Source organism: Mustelus asterias, chromosome 23 (genome assembly GCF_964213995.1).
Source record: "Mustelus asterias chromosome 23, sMusAst1.hap1.1, whole genome shotgun sequence".
Classification (NCBI taxonomy): domain Eukaryota; kingdom Metazoa; phylum Chordata; class Chondrichthyes; order Carcharhiniformes; family Triakidae; genus Mustelus; species Mustelus asterias.
The window spans coordinates 12,309,052-12,327,397 of NC_135823.1; the positions used below are offsets into that span (position 1 = coordinate 12,309,052).

General features: G+C 44.3%; 2 non-coding genes across 2 annotated transcripts; one reads left to right on the plus strand and one right to left on the minus strand.

Annotated features, from left to right (window-relative positions):
* Positions 1-4,523: 4,523 nt before the first annotated feature.
* Positions 4,524-4,618, minus strand: trnai-uau (transfer RNA isoleucine (anticodon UAU)). The gene is made up of 2 exons: positions 4,581-4,618; positions 4,524-4,559 (listed from the first exon to the last, which is right to left on the minus strand). It is a non-coding gene; the product is annotated as a tRNA-Ile (tRNA).
* A 9,742-nt stretch (positions 4,619-14,360) lies between these two features.
* Positions 14,361-14,433, plus strand: trnat-ugu (transfer RNA threonine (anticodon UGU)). The gene has a single exon. It is a non-coding gene; the product is annotated as a tRNA-Thr (tRNA).
* Positions 14,434-18,346: the final 3,913 nt, after the last annotated feature.

Genomic DNA, 18,346 nt, shown 5'->3' on the forward strand with positions numbered 1-18,346 from the left:
AGAGTGAGTACAAAGAGCTTGGAAGGAAGTTAAAAAGCAGGACCCCGAGGGTAGTAACCTCAGGATTGCTACCTGAGCCACATGCCAGTGAGGGCAGGAGTAGGATGCTTGGGCGGATGAACACGTGGCTGAGGAACTGGTGCAGGGGGCAGGGTTTCCAATTCTTGGATCATTGGGACCTCTTCTGGGGCAGGTGGGACCTGTACAAGAGAGACGGGTTACACCTAAACTACAAGGGGACCAATATACTTGCAGGGAGATTTGCTAGTGTTATTGGGGAGCGTTTAAACTAGATTTGCAGGGGGATGGGAACCAGAGTGCCACAGCAGATAGTGGAGCAGGGGTAAAAAGACAGGTTAGTTCAAGCAAAATCACAAATGGAAGGGTAGAGTGTGGTGGAAATAATCTTTTGAGGTGTGTCTATTTCAATGCCAGGAGTATTGTGGGGAAGGCAGATGAGCTGAAGGCGTGGATAGACACATGGAAATATGACATTATAGCCATTAGTGAAACTTGGCTACAGGAGGGGCAGGACTGGCAGCTCAATGTTCCAGGGTTCCAATGTTTCAGGTGGGATAGAGGCAGAGGGATAAAAGGTGGGGGGGTGGCATTGTTGGTCAGGGAAAATATTACAGAGGTACTCAGGCAGGATAGATTAGGGAGCTTGTCTACAGAGGCCCTATGGGTGGAGCTGAGAAACAGGAAAGGTATGACCACATTAATGGGGTTGTATTATAGACCACCCAATAGTCAGCGAGAATTGGAGGAGCAAATCAGCAGAGAGATAGCTGACTACTGCAAGAAACACAAAGTTGTGATAGTAGGGGATTTTAATTTTCCACATATAGATTGGGACTCGCATACTGTTAAAGGTTTAGACGGGGTAGAGTTTGTAAAATGTGTTCAGGAGAATTTTCTACATCAGTATATAACGGTGCCAACTAGAGAGGATGCGATATTGGATCTCCTATTGGGAAATGAGTTAGGGCAAGTGATGGATGTGAGTGTGAGGGAACACTTTGGATCCAGTGATCATAATGCCAATAGTTTCAACCTGATCGTGGATAAGGATAGATCTGGTCCTCGGGTTGAAGTTCTGAACTGGAAAAAGGCCAAATTTGATGAAATGAGAAGGGATCTGGGAAGTGTGGATTGGCACAGGCTGTTCTCTGGTAAGGATGTAAATGGAAAGTGGGAGGCCTTCAAAGGAGAAATTTTGAGAGTGCAGAGTTTGTATGTTCCTGTCAGGATTAAAGGCAAAGTAAATCGGAATAAGGAACCTTGGTTCTCGAGGGAGATTGTAACACTGATTAAGAGGAAGAGAGAGTTGTATGAAATGTACAGGCAGCAAGGAACAGATCAGATGCTTGTGGAGTATAAAAAGTGCAAGAAGCTACTTAAGAGGGAAATCAGGAGGGCTAAAAGAAGACCTGAGGTTGCTTTGGCAGACAGAGTGAAGGAAAATCCAAAGAGTTTCTATAGGTATGTTAGGAGCAAAAGGATAGTGAGGGATAAAATTGGTCCTCTTGAAGACCAGAGTGGTAGACTGTGTATGGAACCAAAAGAGATGGGGGAGATACTAAATGGTTTTTTTGCATCCGTATTTACTGAGGAAACGGGCATGGAGTCTACGGAAATAGGGCAAACTGTTAGGGAAGTCATGGAACCTTTACAGATTAAAGGGGCGGAGGTGCTCGCTGTCTTGAGGCAAATCAGAGTGGATAAATCCCCAGGACCAGACATGGTATTCCCATGGACCTTGAGGGAAGCTAGTGTTGAACTTGCAGGGGCCCTGGCAGACATATTTAAAATGTCAGTATTCACGGGGGAGGTGCCGGATGATTGGAGGGTGGCTCATGTTGTTCCGTTGTTTAAAAAAGGTTCCAAAAGAAATCCGGGAAATTATAGGCCAGTAAGTTTGACGTCGGTGGTGGGCAAGTTATTGAAAGGTGTGATAAGGGATAGGATCTACAAATATTTGGATAGACAGGGACTTATTAGGGAGAGTCAACATGGCTTTGTGCGTGGTAGGTCATGTTTGACCAATCTATTAGAGTTTTTCGAGGAGGTTACCAGGAAAGTGGATGAAGAGAAGGCGGTGGATGTTGTCTACCTGGATTTCAGCAAAGCCTTTGACAAGGTCCCTCATGGGAGGTTAGTTAGGAAGGTTCAGTCGCTAGGTATACATGGGGGCGTAGTAAATTGGATTAGACACTGGCTCAATGGAAGAAGCCAGAGAGTGGTTGTGGAGAATTGCTTCTCTGAGTGGAGGCCTGTGACTAGTGGTGTGCCGCAGGGATCGGTGTTGGGTCCATTGTTGTTTCTCATCTATATCAATGATCTGGATGATAATGTGGTAAATTGGATCAGCAAGTTTGCTGATGATACAAAGATTGGAGGTGTAGTGGACAGTGAGGAAGGTTTTCTAAGCTTGCAGAGGGATTTGGACCAACTAGAAAAATGGGCTGAAAAATGGCAAATGGAATTTAACGCAGACAAGTGTGAGATATTGCACATTGGAAGGACAAACCAAAGTAGAACGTACAGGGTAAATGGTAGGACTCTGAAGAGTGCAGTTGAACAGAGGGATCTGGGAATACAGGTACAGAATTCCCTAAAAGTGACGTCACAGGTGGATAGGGTTGTAAAGAGTGTCTTTGGTACATTGGCCTTTATAAATCAGAGTATCGAGTATAAAAGTTGGAGTGTTATGGTAAGGTTATATAAGGCATTGGTGAGGCCGAATTTGGAGTATTGTGTACAGTTTTGGTCACCTAGTTACAGGAAGGATGTAAATAAGGTTGAAAGAGTGCAGAGAAGGTTCATAAGGATGTTGCCGGGACTTGAGAAGCTGAGTTACAGAGAGAGATTGAATAGGTTGGGACTTTATTCCCTGGAGCGTCGAAGATTGAGAGGAGATTTGATAGAGGTGTAGAAGATTTTGATGGGTATAGGTAGAGTGAATGCAAGCAGGCTTTTTCCGCTGAGGCTGGGGGAGAAAAAAACCAGAGGGCATGGGTTAAGGGTGAAAGGAGAAAAGTTTAAAGGGAATATTAGGGGGAGCTTCTTCACGCAGAGAGTGGTGGGAGTGTGGAATGAGCTGCCGGATAAAGTGGTAAACTTTTAACATTCAAGAAAAACTTGGACGGGTTCATGGATGAGAGGGGTGTGGAGGGATATGGTCCAAGTGCAGGTCAGTGGGTCTAGGCAAAAAATTGTTCGGCACAGACAAGAAGGGCCAAAAGGCCTGTTTCTGAGCTGTAATTTTCTATGGTTCTATGGTCATATAATCCGTACAGAGCTAAAGGAGGCCATTTGGCTTATTGAGCCTGCACCGATAACAATCCCCCCAGGCCCTATTTCCGTAAACCCATGTAATTACCCCCGACGCTAAGGGGCTAATTAGCATGGCCAATCCACCTAACCTGCACATCCTTGGAGTGGGAAGGAACCGGAGTACCTGGAGGAAACCAACACAGATAAGGGGAGAACGTGCAAACTCCACACAGTCACCCAACGGTAGAATCGAAGCCGATTTCTGGCGCTGTGAGGTAGCAGTGCTAACGACTGAGCCACCGTGTAGCCATTGTATGTCTCCATGTAGCACAGCTTCGCTAATGGGTAAGGAAGCGAAATCTGAGAGGCCGATCCTAACACAAGAACTGGAATAAAGCTACCAGGTGTGGTTGCGAGTTGATTTTTCCTCGCTGGCGTCTCTTGGCAAACCGATGTAACCACGGGTCACCTGGGTGATGCACGGCAACCTACAGGTAGTGCCGCCATTCTCTCTGGGCTCACTAAGTGACATTCCGGTATGAAAATCCATATTGTGATCCTTTCTGTCACACCCACAAGCATCCTGGAGAAGGAGCTTTGACGTCCCGCTGGTTGCTTGTCTCCATCTGCCTCGCCTTGTATATGTGACAATCTTCCACCCTGTGGACGGAGCAGAGGCCCTGAAACTGCATCTATTTGGCGAGTCTAACACATTTAGAAGCTTTGGCTTTGAGAGGGCAGATTCATTCCTGAACTTGTCCCGCCAGCAGGTATCCACAATGCGCCGCGCTCACACAGCCAAGATGGAAATGATTGAGCTTCTTTTCTGAGATCTGTGAATGGTCCATGTTTTACAGTCACTCGGCAAAGTCCTGAGAACGCACCCTGTAAACAATCAGTTTGCTCCTCAGGGTCAGCCTGATGTTATTCCATGTGTGTTTTAAGAGCGAGCTGCTAACTGCTTTCTCCATTGGTTTATCAATTCTGTCACCCTGGAATATGGGAGCAGAATTTGTGAATTATTTCCAGCCGGGTGATATATAACGTCCAATAACCAAGTTTTCCTTGATGTTCATAGTTACTGGGAGAAAGTGACAGCTAATGACGTTAGCTGAGTCACTGTTGGTCTTCCAATCTATCCTGTAAGACAATAAACCAGTAAATTTCCATTTCAATGTTATCTGCTGTAAACGGCACATTGAATGCCGGAGTCTATTCCCCACATGTTGTAACTGCAGTAAAATGCGTGCTCCAGGTGAGGCTCGAACTCACAACCTCGGCATCGCCCGCTGATTGCACTGCTTTATAAGTACCGCGCGCTAACCGATTGCGCCACTGGAGCACAGGAAAGTGACCTGACTTTATTTAATCACAGCAAGGAAAACGCCTGTTCGCATTTTCACCTGATCTGTCCATCGTAACTTGTGGCGTTGTTTTCGTTTCAGTATTTTTGAAATTCCAGTATTTTTGATATCGTCAGGATCAGCAGTATCAGCTTTTCCCCTTGTTTGAGGGGTCAAACACGAGGGGCCAGAGATTTAATGTCGAGCAAAAGATTCAGAGGGAATTCGAGAAAAACAAAATCAGTTGGTGGGTGTTGGGAATCTGGAAAGAACTGCCTGGGAAGGTGATGGAGGCCGCAAATGTTACAACCTGGAACAAAATATTTGGATGAGCAGTTTGAAACATAAGATTCAAGGAAAAGGGGCAAGTGAAGGAAAATGGGATTAGCGACTTTCCCGATAGTTGTTGACGATGCAGACTTGATGGGCCGAAGAGCATTTTCTGCGCTGTTGACTGTGTGACTGTGACACTAAGTGCCTCTTGATGAAAACAAATTATTGCTGATGCTGGAATGTGAGTTTCCAGCCACGGATTGAATGACTTTTTAAAAATGTATTCGTTCAATGAAAACACGACACACAACGTCTGTAAAGGGGGAAACTAGATTAATCTTCCAGCTGGATAAACTTGTTTAACAGTTGGAAATGCGACGCTGGCAAAGTGGTCCGCACTGCTGCCTTACTGCGCCAGGTACAGGGTTTAATTCCGGCTTTGGATGACTGTGTGGAGTTTGCACATTCTCCCCGTGTCTGCGTGGGTTCCGTGCGGTTGCTGTCACAGTCCAAAAATGGTTAGGTGGATTGGCCATGATCAATTGCCCCTTAGTGTCAGGGAGTCCAGCAGGGTAAGTAAGTGGGGTTACGGAGATAGGTGGGATTGTTGTCGGTGCAGGGTGAATGGGCCGAATAGCCTCGTTGTGCATTGTAGTGATACTATGGTATGGCAAACGCTGAAATTTAAACTATTGACATGTGTCAAATTTTGCCGCTTTCACGTCACATCTCAGACATTTCCACATCGATGAAACATTACCCACCAAAAAATTCACCCTGATTCTCCCTCCACTGATTATTGTAGAGTAACAGTGAATCTGGGCATACGATCGGCTTCATAGCTCAGAGGGCCAGTCATTGTGTCCGAATGGTTAATGTAATGGAGTTAAACTCCATCGGGATTTTCCGCTTTTCATTATTTCTGGTTTTAACTAACTGGTGTGTCTACAGAGCGAATTGAATCAAATCCATCCAAACACTCGGGAGTTTTCCCATTTCCGTTCATTCACAGAAATACGGATTTTGCAGTGAGAAATGTAGCGGAAACGGAGAAAGTTTGGCGTTAGGCTTGTTTTCAGTGTGCGTGTCTCTCCTTCGGCCTCTGTCACTTTGGTTGCGTGTGTTTGTGCGGGGTTCTCTGTGTGCGTCAATGTGCCACAGTTCCCCCTTGGGAATGAACAGTATTTTATCATCACAAAAGTATTCACATCAGTTCAAAAGTTTAATCATGAAATGTTACAGAGAAAAGATCAGTGTGAAAGATGCAAGAGGAGTTTGTAATGTTTGGAAGGAGGTGCAGCTAAGAAGTGGAAGATGTTATTGATGATTGAGAGAAATGCATTCTAACCTTGGGGATCCCATAGGTCGGTTAGAGTCATCGAGAGTCATAGAAGGTTTATAGCATGGAAACAGGCCCTTCGGCTCAACTTGTCCATGCCGCCCCTTTTTTAAATCCCTAAACTAGTCCCAATTGCCCGCGTTTGGCCCATATCCCTCTATACCCATCTTACGCATGTAACTCTCTAAACGCTTTTTAAAAGACAAAATTGTACCCGCCTCTACTACTACCTCTGGCAGCTCATTCAAGACACTCACCACCCTCTGTGTGAAAAAATTGCCCTTCTGGACCCTTTCGTATCGCTCCCCTCTCACCTTAAACCTCTGTCCTCTAGTTTTAGACTCCCCTACCTTTGGGAAAAGATGTTGACTATCTAGCTGATTTATGTCCCTCCTTATTTTATAGACTTCTATAAGATCACCCCAAGTTGGGTGTTGTTATTTTTAAACTTTGCTGTTTTCCTGGGTGAACTCCAGCTCCCCATTCCTCCAGCAGTGTCTTCAGCATTCTTCAAACTGACTCTTTCTCCATCTCGCTTTGTAATTTCACAGACTTCCCTAATTTCACAGTTACTGGTTTCTGAATGAAAACTGCTTCCCCATCAGTGGAAGGCAAAGAGTTTAGTTTAGTGTTTAATTCAGTGAGATGTTTTCTTCTCATTCGACGCAGATTTGGATTCAGATCTGTGCGATATTTCTGTCAATATGAACGATTAAATCTGACCCAATACCACCCAGATTTTACCTTGTATCGCCATTTCTATCGACAGGGCTTTGCAGCCTATCACTGTCCTTCACTATCTGTGAGTGTTCTTGGCCTGTTGCGTATGTGACATTTCCAACTCGGACTCAAAACTACAAATCTCACTCCGCTGATTCTGACGGAGCTGTTTTGATCAGGAAGTGAATCAAATATTAATAAATTGAGGCCGGTCTGAGACCCGGAAAGCGCCAGGTCCTAACCACTAGACCACCAGAACCTCATCTTTCTGATTCTCCCAGACACTGATTATAGGATTGTGCACAGTGCCAATTATTCACAGCCACACTCTCCTTCCAGTCTTATGCACACTGCCAAAATTTGAAATTGTTCATCTTTTCACTCTAGCTTCCAGTGGACGAAAGCAGAGCTGTGTTAAGCTGATGTTGTTCAGCAGATTGACCACAAGAAGGTTTATAACAGGTAGATGCTAACATTACTCTTTGAATGCGGTGAGCTACAGTGAAATGTAATGCTGTAGAAGGTAGCTTACTCACTTTGACAGAAGGAACCAGCGAGGGCAATGTAAATATGAATTGCTGTGGGATTATGGAATGAGACAGATTTTTCACCCTGCTGTTCAAACTGGCACAAGGATCGCTCTTGGTTGCGATCGGGAAGTAATTCCAGCTCCTCTTAACTCATGTGCTGCACGAGAGCAATTAAACTTCATTCCCTGACCGATATTCGAACCGGCACCACGGGCCTGGCAATTATTCAGCAAGTGTGTGTGTTTTGGAAGAAACGCCTTGCTCCTTGCAGAATATTGTTGGTTTCATGGTGTAACGGTTAGCACTCCAGACTTTAAATCTAACAATTCAAATTCGAATTTCGATGTAACCACTTCGAGGCCCCACCTTCTATTAAAATTGGGACAGATGAGTGAGTGACGCCTGCAGGTGGATCTGCGGCTTCTCTGCCTCGATTCTTGAGAAATCGCCCTCTGGGGCTCATGCAATGACGCCAGGAGAGACATTCGCTGCATCGTCTACAATGTGATTGGGACGGAATTTACTGAAATTTCCTCATTGTTTCGAATTCCACTTTCTGAGAATTTTAAACAAAATGCCGTTCAGCAAACCAATCATCAGCTTTAGCGAAGAAAAGCAGGATTCCGCTGAGATTTGAGTCCAGAGTGCTCACCATTTACACCACAGAACACAACAGCCACCTGCACATGATTACTCAAAGAATTTGACCTCGTTCATTCGATGTGGCAGCGCCAACAATATGTCGTTATCCGCCACCATTGATATGCAAAAAACTCACATGACACTGCTCCACAAATCTACCTACTGCAAATAATTTCATCCCAAGCCGTATCGGGAGATATCAGCAGAAATAGATATGTTTCACAGGGAAAAGTGCCCAGTCACTGAGTCACACAGAAACGGCCATTCGGCCCATCGCGTCTGCACTGGTCAAACAACAACCTCTCTATTTTAATCCCATTTGCCAGCATTAGTCCATAGATTTGCGTGTCTTGACATCGCAAGTACACATCTGAATGCTTCTTCAATGTTACGAAGGTCTCTGCCCCCATCGCAATTTCAGACAGTGAGTTGCAGACTTCCACCAGCCGCTCTGTGAAAAAGTTTATCCTCACATCACCTCTAAACCTCCTGCCACTTTCCTTAAAGCTTTAACATCTAGTCATTGATTCTTCCATCAGGGGAAAAGTTTTTCCTGTCTACTCTCGCTACAGCCCTTATTGCTAGGAGGGACATGGACAGAGTGGATAAGGAGCAGCTTTTCCCCTCAGTTGAAGGATCAGTCTCGAGGGACATAACTTTAAGGTGAGGGACAGGAGGTTCAGGGTTTGCGGGGAGGTTGGGGGGGGGAGGGCGGGGGGGGGGGGGGGCGGGGGGGGGGAGGGCGGGGGGGGGGGGCGGGAGGAGGGCGGGGGGGGGGGGAGGGGAGGGCGAGGCGGGTGGGGAGCGGGGGGCGAGGAGGACAAACTCTTTTTAAACCAGAACGTAGTGACGGTCTGGAATGCGCTGCCTGGGAGGGCGTGGAGGCTGATTGTCTCACATCCTTTGAAAAGTACCTGAATGAGAACTTGTCACGTCGCCAAGTGCTGATAAATGGGTTGAGGTGGGAGTTCGGATGTTTCTAATGTGTTGGTGCGGACTCGATGGACCGAAGGGTCTCTTTTGCGCTGTATGATTCTATGAAATCCCAGGTCCCGAGTCAAACCCAGACGGGGCGTGAATGACTTCTCAACCATGATATATTTAATGGTCACTCTCCAGTGTGACTCTGCTATTGTATCAGTAAATGCGATGACCGAGTGAATACTTTTTCACTGTCAGCTGGTGATGACCTTATTCACATTTCATTTTACCCATCAGTTTTCAGCTCAGAGGGGGATCTCAGAGCTCTCTTTGCAGTAAGTCCCACATTCTGAGAATTCACCAGTTAAATAAAGATATCATGCTACAGATGCTTGATTTCTGCGATAAAAACAGGAAATCCTTGAATTTTCAGCCAATCTGACTGCGTCTGTGAAGAGTGAAACATTGTTTACATTTCTAATCTATGACCTTTCATCAGAACTGCCCTGTGTCTGTGCACAACTCGATTCACCTTATCAATCAGTGAAAACTGCCCTCTACTTCACAGGGTGTAAGAGGGACATGTTTGTCGGTGCAGCCAAACAAATATTGCTTTATTGGGATCTAATGTATCCACCTGACAGGGCAGAGGGGACTTCAGTTTAAAATCTCAAAGGGCAGTGCATCTGCCAGTATAGCGCTCTCTCAGTATTCTGCGGGAGTGTTATGCTGTTCGATTGCTGTGCTGAAGTCTTAGTAATGAGATTTGACCTCATAACCTTCCAACATAAATTTTTTACCAACAGAGTCACAGTCAAACAAACTATTCAATATAACAGAATTAATGGCAGTTGTGGAGTAATTTACTTCACCCAGAAGGTGAGGTATAGAAGTCACTGCCTGAGCTGTGTTGAGGCGGAATCCTCCATTGGATTAAAAAGAGCACACTTGGAAAAAAACAGTTCAGGTCCCGTAACCTACAGGGATACAGAGTAGGTAGACTGTAGGATTAGACTGGATTCCTCATCCCCGAAGGCATAGACAAGATAGATCGAATGGCCTCCTTATTGGGATGAATATTTCCATGTTTCATCATTTCAATCCTTAAAAATAATTAAATTTTTCCAGTGTGATTTATGAGTTTTTTTCAACAAAAAGTTTGTGAAAAGAAACTGTGGAGAAGGATTGAGAGCTTTTAGTAAGATAAAAGCAAAATACTGCTGTTGCTGGAATCTGAAAGAAAAACAGAAAATGTTGGAAAATCTCAGCAGGTGTGACAGCAACTGTGGAGAGAGAATAGAACCAACCCGAAGCGTTAGCTCTGCTCTCTCTCCACAGCTGCCTTCAGACATGCTGAGATCTTTCAAAATGTTTCTGTTTTTGTGTTGTTGAGAGTTTTCAATGTAGGACAGGAATGAAATGGATCAACAGAGCAACACGTTTCCAATCAGAGCAGAAACAGGTGATAGATACAGAATGACTCACCTTTAGTTTCTTAATTTATCCAATTCCCACCACTTTTCCCTTTCATCCCCATTGTTATTTAATCTGTCCTGCCTTCCACATGATCACAAATCTTCTCCTCCTTTCGTACCACTCCCTGTTCCCTGTCTGTGACATTTATTGAAATCTGTAACATCTCTAACTTCTTTCCAGTTATGATGAAAAGTCAATGACCTGAGTCATTCACTGTTTCTCGCGCTACAGATTGGGTCTCACCCGCTGAGGACTCATCACATTTTCTGTATTTGAATGAGAGCAATGATTCCCCTGTATCCAGGGTGTCTGACACTGATTTTCACAGTGCACTGGTCAGAATGTTTGTTTACATTTGAAATTACCCAGTTTGATTCCACGTGGAGGATTTACATTTATATTCTATCCGGAAGATGGTGACATTGTGGTAAAATCAGTGGAGTATGAATCCCGAGGCTCAGGAACACAGGTCCAGATCCCACAGCCTAGAACTGAAATCGAAGTGAAAGCTAGGCTCACTAATTAAGCTTTTTTTCTGATTGTCATGAACACTCGTGTGGTCCCTTACGGAATGAAATCTGCCATCCTTACCGAGTCTGGCCTACGTGAGAGTCCAGCTCCACAGCACTGTGATTGACTCTTAACTGTGCTATGAAATGGCCCAGTTTCGTGACCCAGCGAACTCAATTGGTGTTATCATTATCTAAAGGAGACACTTACGTCATCCAAACAGGAGATTTTGAAGGAGAAACTTGTCTCTGGTGAAAAAGATCTGAGATTAAAATAATGAGCAAGGGGATATAGGGTAAGTCAGTTTGAAAAATACAGTTCACCGGTTACCTGATAGTCTAGTGGCTTGTGTTCAGCACTCTCCTAATGACGTTTTGGTTCAATTCCCGCTCTCCCCAAACTGATTTACTCTCCGATCGAAAGTGGATCCACTAGAATCAGCTGAGTGAGGTTTGCAAGTTTACATCAGAGCTGGAAATGTCACGTGTACAACAGTTAACATAGAACATAGAACATAGAAAGCCACAGCACAAACAGGCCCTTCGGCCCACAAGTTGCGCCGATCACATCCCCACCTCTAGGCCTATCTATAGCCCTCAATCCCATTAAATCCCATGTACTCATCCAGAAGTCTCTTAAAAGACCCCAACGAGTTTGCCTCCACCACCACCGACGTCAGCCGATTCCACTCACCCACCACCCTCTGAGTGAAAAACTTACCCCTGACATCCCCCCTGTACCTACCCCCCAGCACCTTAAACCTGTGTCCTCTCGTAGCAACCATTTCAGCCCTTGGAAATAGCCTCTGAGAGTCCACCCTATCCAGACCCCTCAACATCTTGTAAACCTCTATCAGGTCACCTCTCATCCTTCGTCTCTCCAGGGAGAAGAGACCAAGCTCCCTCAACCTATCCTCATAAGGCATGCCCCCCAATCCAGGCAACATCCTTGTAAATCTCCTCTGCACCCTTTCAATGGCTTCAACATCTTTCCTGTAATGAGGTGACCAGAACTGCGCGCAGTACTCCAAGTGGGGTCTAACCAGGGTCCTATAAAGCTGCAGCATTATCTCCCGACTCCTAAACTCAATCCCTCGATTAATGAAGGCTAGTACGCCATACGCCTTCTTGACCGCATCCTCCACCTGCGAGGCCGATTTAAGAGTCCTATGGACCCGGACCCCAAGGTCCCTCTCATCCTCTACACTGCTAAGAATGGTACCCTTCATTTTATACTGCTGCTCCATCCCATTGGATCTGCCAAAATGGATCACCACACACTTATCCGGGTTGAAGTCCATCTGCCACTTCTCCGCCCAGTCCTGCATTCTATCTATGTCTCGCTGCAACTTCTGACATCCCTCCAAACTATCCACAACACCACCTACCTTGGTGTCGTCAGCAAACTTACCAACCCATCCCTCCACTTCCTCATCCAGGTCATTTATGAAAATGACAAACAGCAAGGGTCCCAGAACAGATCCCTGGGGCACTCCACTGGTCACTGACCTCCATGCAGAGAAAGTTCAAGAACAAACACAGAAAGAGAAGGGTAGTGATAGACTGCAAGGCGCTGACAATAGAGATGGTGATGCAAGGTAAAATCTGGATGGTAATTGTCAGATTTTACCGTTTATACTGCCACTGAATTATGGAACTTTCCCCTCCGCAATGAAAAGCATTTGGAACTATTTCTATCCGGTTTCAAACCGTCAGAAGCGAAAGTGATAACTGTAGTGGAGTGTTTGTTGTGTGTTGTCATTGGCTAAAAACGTCACTGGTGTTGAATCGGAATGTGCAATTTTGCAGGAGAAACTTGTTTGTGGTGAAAGTAGTTTGGAGTGAAAATTAAAATAACAAAAGCAGCGTGTATAAAGCAAATTGTAAAACACGTTGTAATCGGCTAGGCTGCTGGTTAGAGTTTGCCACTTTCACTCCTGTTTGGATTGCAGATCAGGAAATGAAGATTTATTGCTCGCCTCCAAACCATGAAACCAAATATCAGTTATTTCCTGGAAGAACATAGAAATCTGAATCTCGCCTCGTGTCCTGTCCTTTCTGAAGTGAAGATCAGGAGCATATTCAACAGGAAGTTTTCTTGTCATTTCTGGCAGGAGATTGGGAATCAGACGAGTTTAAGGACAGTTTAAATGGTGCCGGCCCTTCACTGCAGCTCATCCTGCTTCTGACTGGAGATGATTTCTGTTTGTCACACAGTTCAGGATTACCTGATTCATTTAAGGAGCAGGCTCAAGCTGCCTGATGGCATTTCACAGTTCCATTGCTGCCAATGTATTTCAGTAGCAATATCAGTAAATAAAATAATCACCATATCGTTAAGCGTGGTCGAGCGGTCTACGGCTCCAGTCTCGCCGGAGACGTGGGTTCGAATCCTACTGCTGCCAGAGTTGCTTTAAATTTTGTTCATTGCCGCTGAAGTCTAACAGCTCAGATTGAATGCAGGAGTATGTGCGGTTTCGTTTTTTGGCAGGAACAACGATGAGAGACATTACCAATGTAACAGTTGTTGTGATAAATGAGCGTGAGTGGACGGAGTAGAGGTGCTCCCATGGAGAGCACACATGGGTACATTGAATGGCTGTTTGCTAATATAAACAACAGGATTGCAAACACTGAGACTGTGTTCCCAGCCCAGAGATGGACTGGGATTTTCTGACTGAAGTTCAAATCTTGTCATGTATGTTTCCCGTCATTCCTCATTGTGACTATGTCTTGAGTGAAAGTTATTTGAAATGAAGCAATGTGTGTAGAGATGATCCACTCATTGTAAATCTCTCACATCAGCTTCACTGGCGGTGTAATGATCAGAATTCGGCGCTGTCGCCCCGGGTTCCATTCCCAGTCACGGAATGAATAACCTTTTGCTTAATACTTCATTTAATGAAAACACTCTCATCATCCTTTATGGAAGGAAATCTGCCGTTCTTACTTGGTCTGGCCTACATGTGACTCCAGAGCCACAGCAATGTGGTTGACTCTCAACTGCCCTCGGGCAACGAGGGAGGGGCAATAAATGCTGGACAGCCTGTGACGCCCATGTCCCACGATTGAATAAATAAAAGAAAGCTTCACAGCGTATGTGAAGGGAGAAACAATATTAATCTTTCAGCTGGATGAACTTGTATCAGAGCTGGAAAAGTCAGATATGTAACATCAACAATAAGCTCTGAAGATGAATCACATGACACATACACCACATATGTCAAATAATGCACTTTCAAGTTGCACATTCAGGCACCTGCCTGAAAACCCGACTTGTTCCTCAATCCACTGATAATGCTACATTTACGCCAAATTAAGCGCAATACTTGGCTTTATAGCTCAGTGGTTAGAGCACTGGTCTTGTAAACCAGGGGTCGCGAGTTCAATTCTCGCTGGAGCCTACTGGTAAAATTTAAGCTGACGGGAGCTGTAGGAAAGGTGCAGAGAAACCAGAAGAAGACCACTTTGAAACGTGTGCAACAGAGCGGTTGTAATTTTGGAAAGTGAATACATATTCTCTTCTTCGTTAAAATAGAAAGAGCAGGGCAAATTTGAAAAGGTGAGAAAGTCATATTCAAAACAAAATAGATGTGTTTGTACAATGAATGAATAAAGCTAGCATGTGGATGCAGCAAATTATTAGGAAGGGAAGTTACATTTTGTTTTTTAATGCCGGCAGACTGGAGTACAATAATAACATGGTGTTGCTACAGTTGGTTTTGTTGAGACCACGTGTTGAATATTCTGTGCAGTTATGATATCCACATTTAATAAAGGATATGCTTGCATTGGAAAGGGCACAGGGAAGGTTCACCAGTTTGGACCCTGGGATGAAGGAGTTGTCCTGTGATGAGAGGCTGAATAAATTGGGCTGATATTCTCTGGAGTTTAGAAGAATGAGCGGCGATCTCATTAAAGCTACAAAATTTTGGGTTTGATAGGGTAGAGACTGAGAGATCTTTTCTGCTGGTTGGGGAATCTAACCCATGGTGGCACAGTCTCAGGATAGAGGCTGATCATTTAGGACTGAGATCAGAAGAAATTACTTCACTGAAAAGGTTGTGAGCCTTTGGAATTCTCAGACAGTTATGGTTGCTCCATCATCGAGCACATTTAAGGTTGGGATAGACAGGTTTCTGGTCTGTTGGGGAATTCAGGGATATGGGGTGCTGGTGGAAAAACTGAGTTGTAGCCCAAGATCAGCCATGGTGGTATTGAATGGCAAAACAGGCTCGATGGACCGAGTGGTCTACCCCTGCTCCTATTTATTGTGTTCATCTGTATGATAAAGCCAGTAATTCATATTATCATAAAAACAGAAAGTGCTTGAAGTTCTCAGCAGGTCTTCCAATAAATGTGAAGCACGACACAGAGTTAAGGTTCCGAGTACCATAAGACTCTTTTCAAACCAATAACTGAGGGTGTGTTACAACAATTAGCACAACATCGAGACAGGGAATCCAGGCAGTGAAAGCCCTGAATTTAAACTGCTGTAGTATTTTTGTTGTAAGCGTGTTCAGGAAAGTTAGCTGCCAACTGAAAGGTGGAGGCTTTAGAGCACCCTGAACCAAATAGACTCCCTCTATTCCTGCTTCTACTTATATTCCCAAAATATATATACTTTGTGTCCTTTTGAAACAGGGAAATAGTGTCTAAACTTTGCCAGTCTTGTTGTTATTCAGCAAGTTACCATACAAATAGATCTATGAATATTAATTTCAAATAAAATGATCATACTGCTGTATATTTCCAGCCAATTAGAAATATTGGGTTCACAGTAACTGACAGAAATTCATGCTGTGATTGCAGATATAGAGCTAGAACCCACCGTCACACCAAGTGAGTTCACTGTCTGTGTAAATGTTGCTCAGTGAAAATATCACCATCCTCTGCTGTGCAACATCTGAGCACTGAGTCAATAAACAATAACCACTCAAAACAAAAATCCGAAAGGGTCAATCTTTCTCACAACTTTCGAATCTGTTGTTATTTTCTGTACCATTTACCATGAAGGTACATGAATAAGTGAATGTAGTTTCTGACGGTAAAAATATGTTCACGCTCTCGGGGAGCTGAATCACATTGATGATGCATACACGCAAACAGACACCGAGTGACAGGGGCCTGAGGAGACACAAGCACCCATAAATCATGGATTTCACCAACTGGGTTCAGTTTTGTTCCATTTCTGGCTGGAGTTTTGGTGAATTCTCACTGATGAACAGAAATGAAGGAACCCAGAACTGAAGCAGGAAAATAAAACAGACGGGGATGTTTGGAAGGGTTGATTCAATTTAACCAATAATGAATTCTGAACCACCTAATGGAATGATTGCTGAGCAGTGCAGTGGGTAAGGTTCAAATCTCCGTGAGAAAACAACAATAGATTTCAAATCCATCGCCAAAACCACTTGGCCACCACCAAAGCTGATGTTAATGTGTTAGTCATACTCATAAAAAATCATAGAACAGTTACAGTGACAAAAGGGAGGTTTCAGCCCTTGCAGGTCACCCTGAAACTTCCATTCCTCTCGTTTCTCTTCTTAATACCACTCACTGAGCAGACGGACTTGAACCCACACCTCCATAGATACTAGAGCCTAAATCCAGTGCCTTAGGCCGCTCAGTCACAGTGGCAGTGGAAAGCGTAGCAAAAAATTCCCTGAGTGGTATCGGCACAGAGCTGAGCCTCTCAAAGTATCTGAGAAACACAGCGAAAGGCTTGTTGCCCACTTGTTACACCTCTAACCCTTCCAGCTCTGATGAAACATCATCTAGCTGGAAGATTTCCTCTTTTTCATGTTCTCTTGGTGTAATTGAATGAGAAATTCCTTTTTTAAAAGTTTTTTATTAGTGTACAAGCAGTCTTATATAAACACTGAAATGAAGTTACCGTGAAAAATCCTAGTTGCCAAATTTCGGCACCTGTCCGGGCACACTGAGGGAGAGTTTAGCATGGTCAAAGCACCTAAATAGCATTTCTTTCAGACTTTGGGAGGAAACCTGAGTACCCAAAGGAAACCCATGCAGCCACGGGGAGAAAGCGTAAACTTTGCACATTCTCAGTGATCTATGGCAGGAATCGAACGCGGGTCCTTGGCGCTAAAAGGCAACAGTGTGAACCGCTGTGCCAATATGCCACGCCTTGTCAGTTAACACAGCAATATAAACGCGTTATTCTCTGATTGGGGATTGAATCCAGGATAGTGATGAAAGCGCTGAATCCTAACCACTAGGCCAGCAGGGAAGTTGACAGTGACTTGGCCAATCAACTGACTATCATCTGTTTAGCCGTTGCATTCTTTCCGGTCCGTCACATAACAGACAGATTTCTCATAACAAATGCTCTGCTTAGTTCCCCATTTATCACTTTCCATTGAGCCGGGCCATGGTAGTGGAAGCATTGACCACCTAGGCCCCACCGTCACCAGCTCAATGTCCATCATTCCTTCTGTTAATTAATCAGGTTGCTCTCAATCACAAACTTTCCCTTTCATTCCTGAAAATGAGTTGGTCTCTTTGAAATGCAGTGTTTCCGTAGCATAGTGGGGACCAAGGTCACCTCACACACAGTGAGTTCAAAACTTGGCAGAAACATAATCAAAACGTGTTCACTGAAGGGTGACACTGACTATCACCCTTCAGATAGGTGACAGAATAAACAAATGAAATGTATTTCCAATTGAGAATGGAGGAAAACACATATAAGAAATTGTGTTTCCCTATCGCCATGGACTACCAGATCTGCTGAGCTTTTGCAATATTCTCTGTTGTTATTTCTGATGTCCAAGATCTGCAGTGTTTCACTTTTATTTACCTGGAGAATGTTGTGAATATGGAACCCATAACGACAGGGATTAAGATCATGGTTTTATGAAAGGCAAATCATGTTTGACTAATTTGCTAGAGTTCTTCGACGATGTAACAAGCAAAGTGGATAATGGGGATCCGTAGATGTAGTATATCTGGATTTCATGAAGGCATTTGATAAAGTGCCACACAAAAGGTTAATTCATAAGGTTAGATCACATGGAATTAGGGGTAAGTTATTAGCTTGGATAGGTGACTGGCTGATGGACAGAAGACAGAGAGTTGGGATAAATATTTTTTTCTGGATGGCAGGAAGTAACTAGTGGGGTGCCACAGGGTTTGGTCTTTTGGCCACAGCTATTTACAGTCTATATTAATGACTTGATACAGGGATAGAAGACTCTATAGCCAAATTTGCAGATGACACAAAAATAGGCAGGACAGTAAGTTGCAATGAAGAAATAAGAACCTTACAAGTGGATATAGATAGGTTGGGAGAGTGGG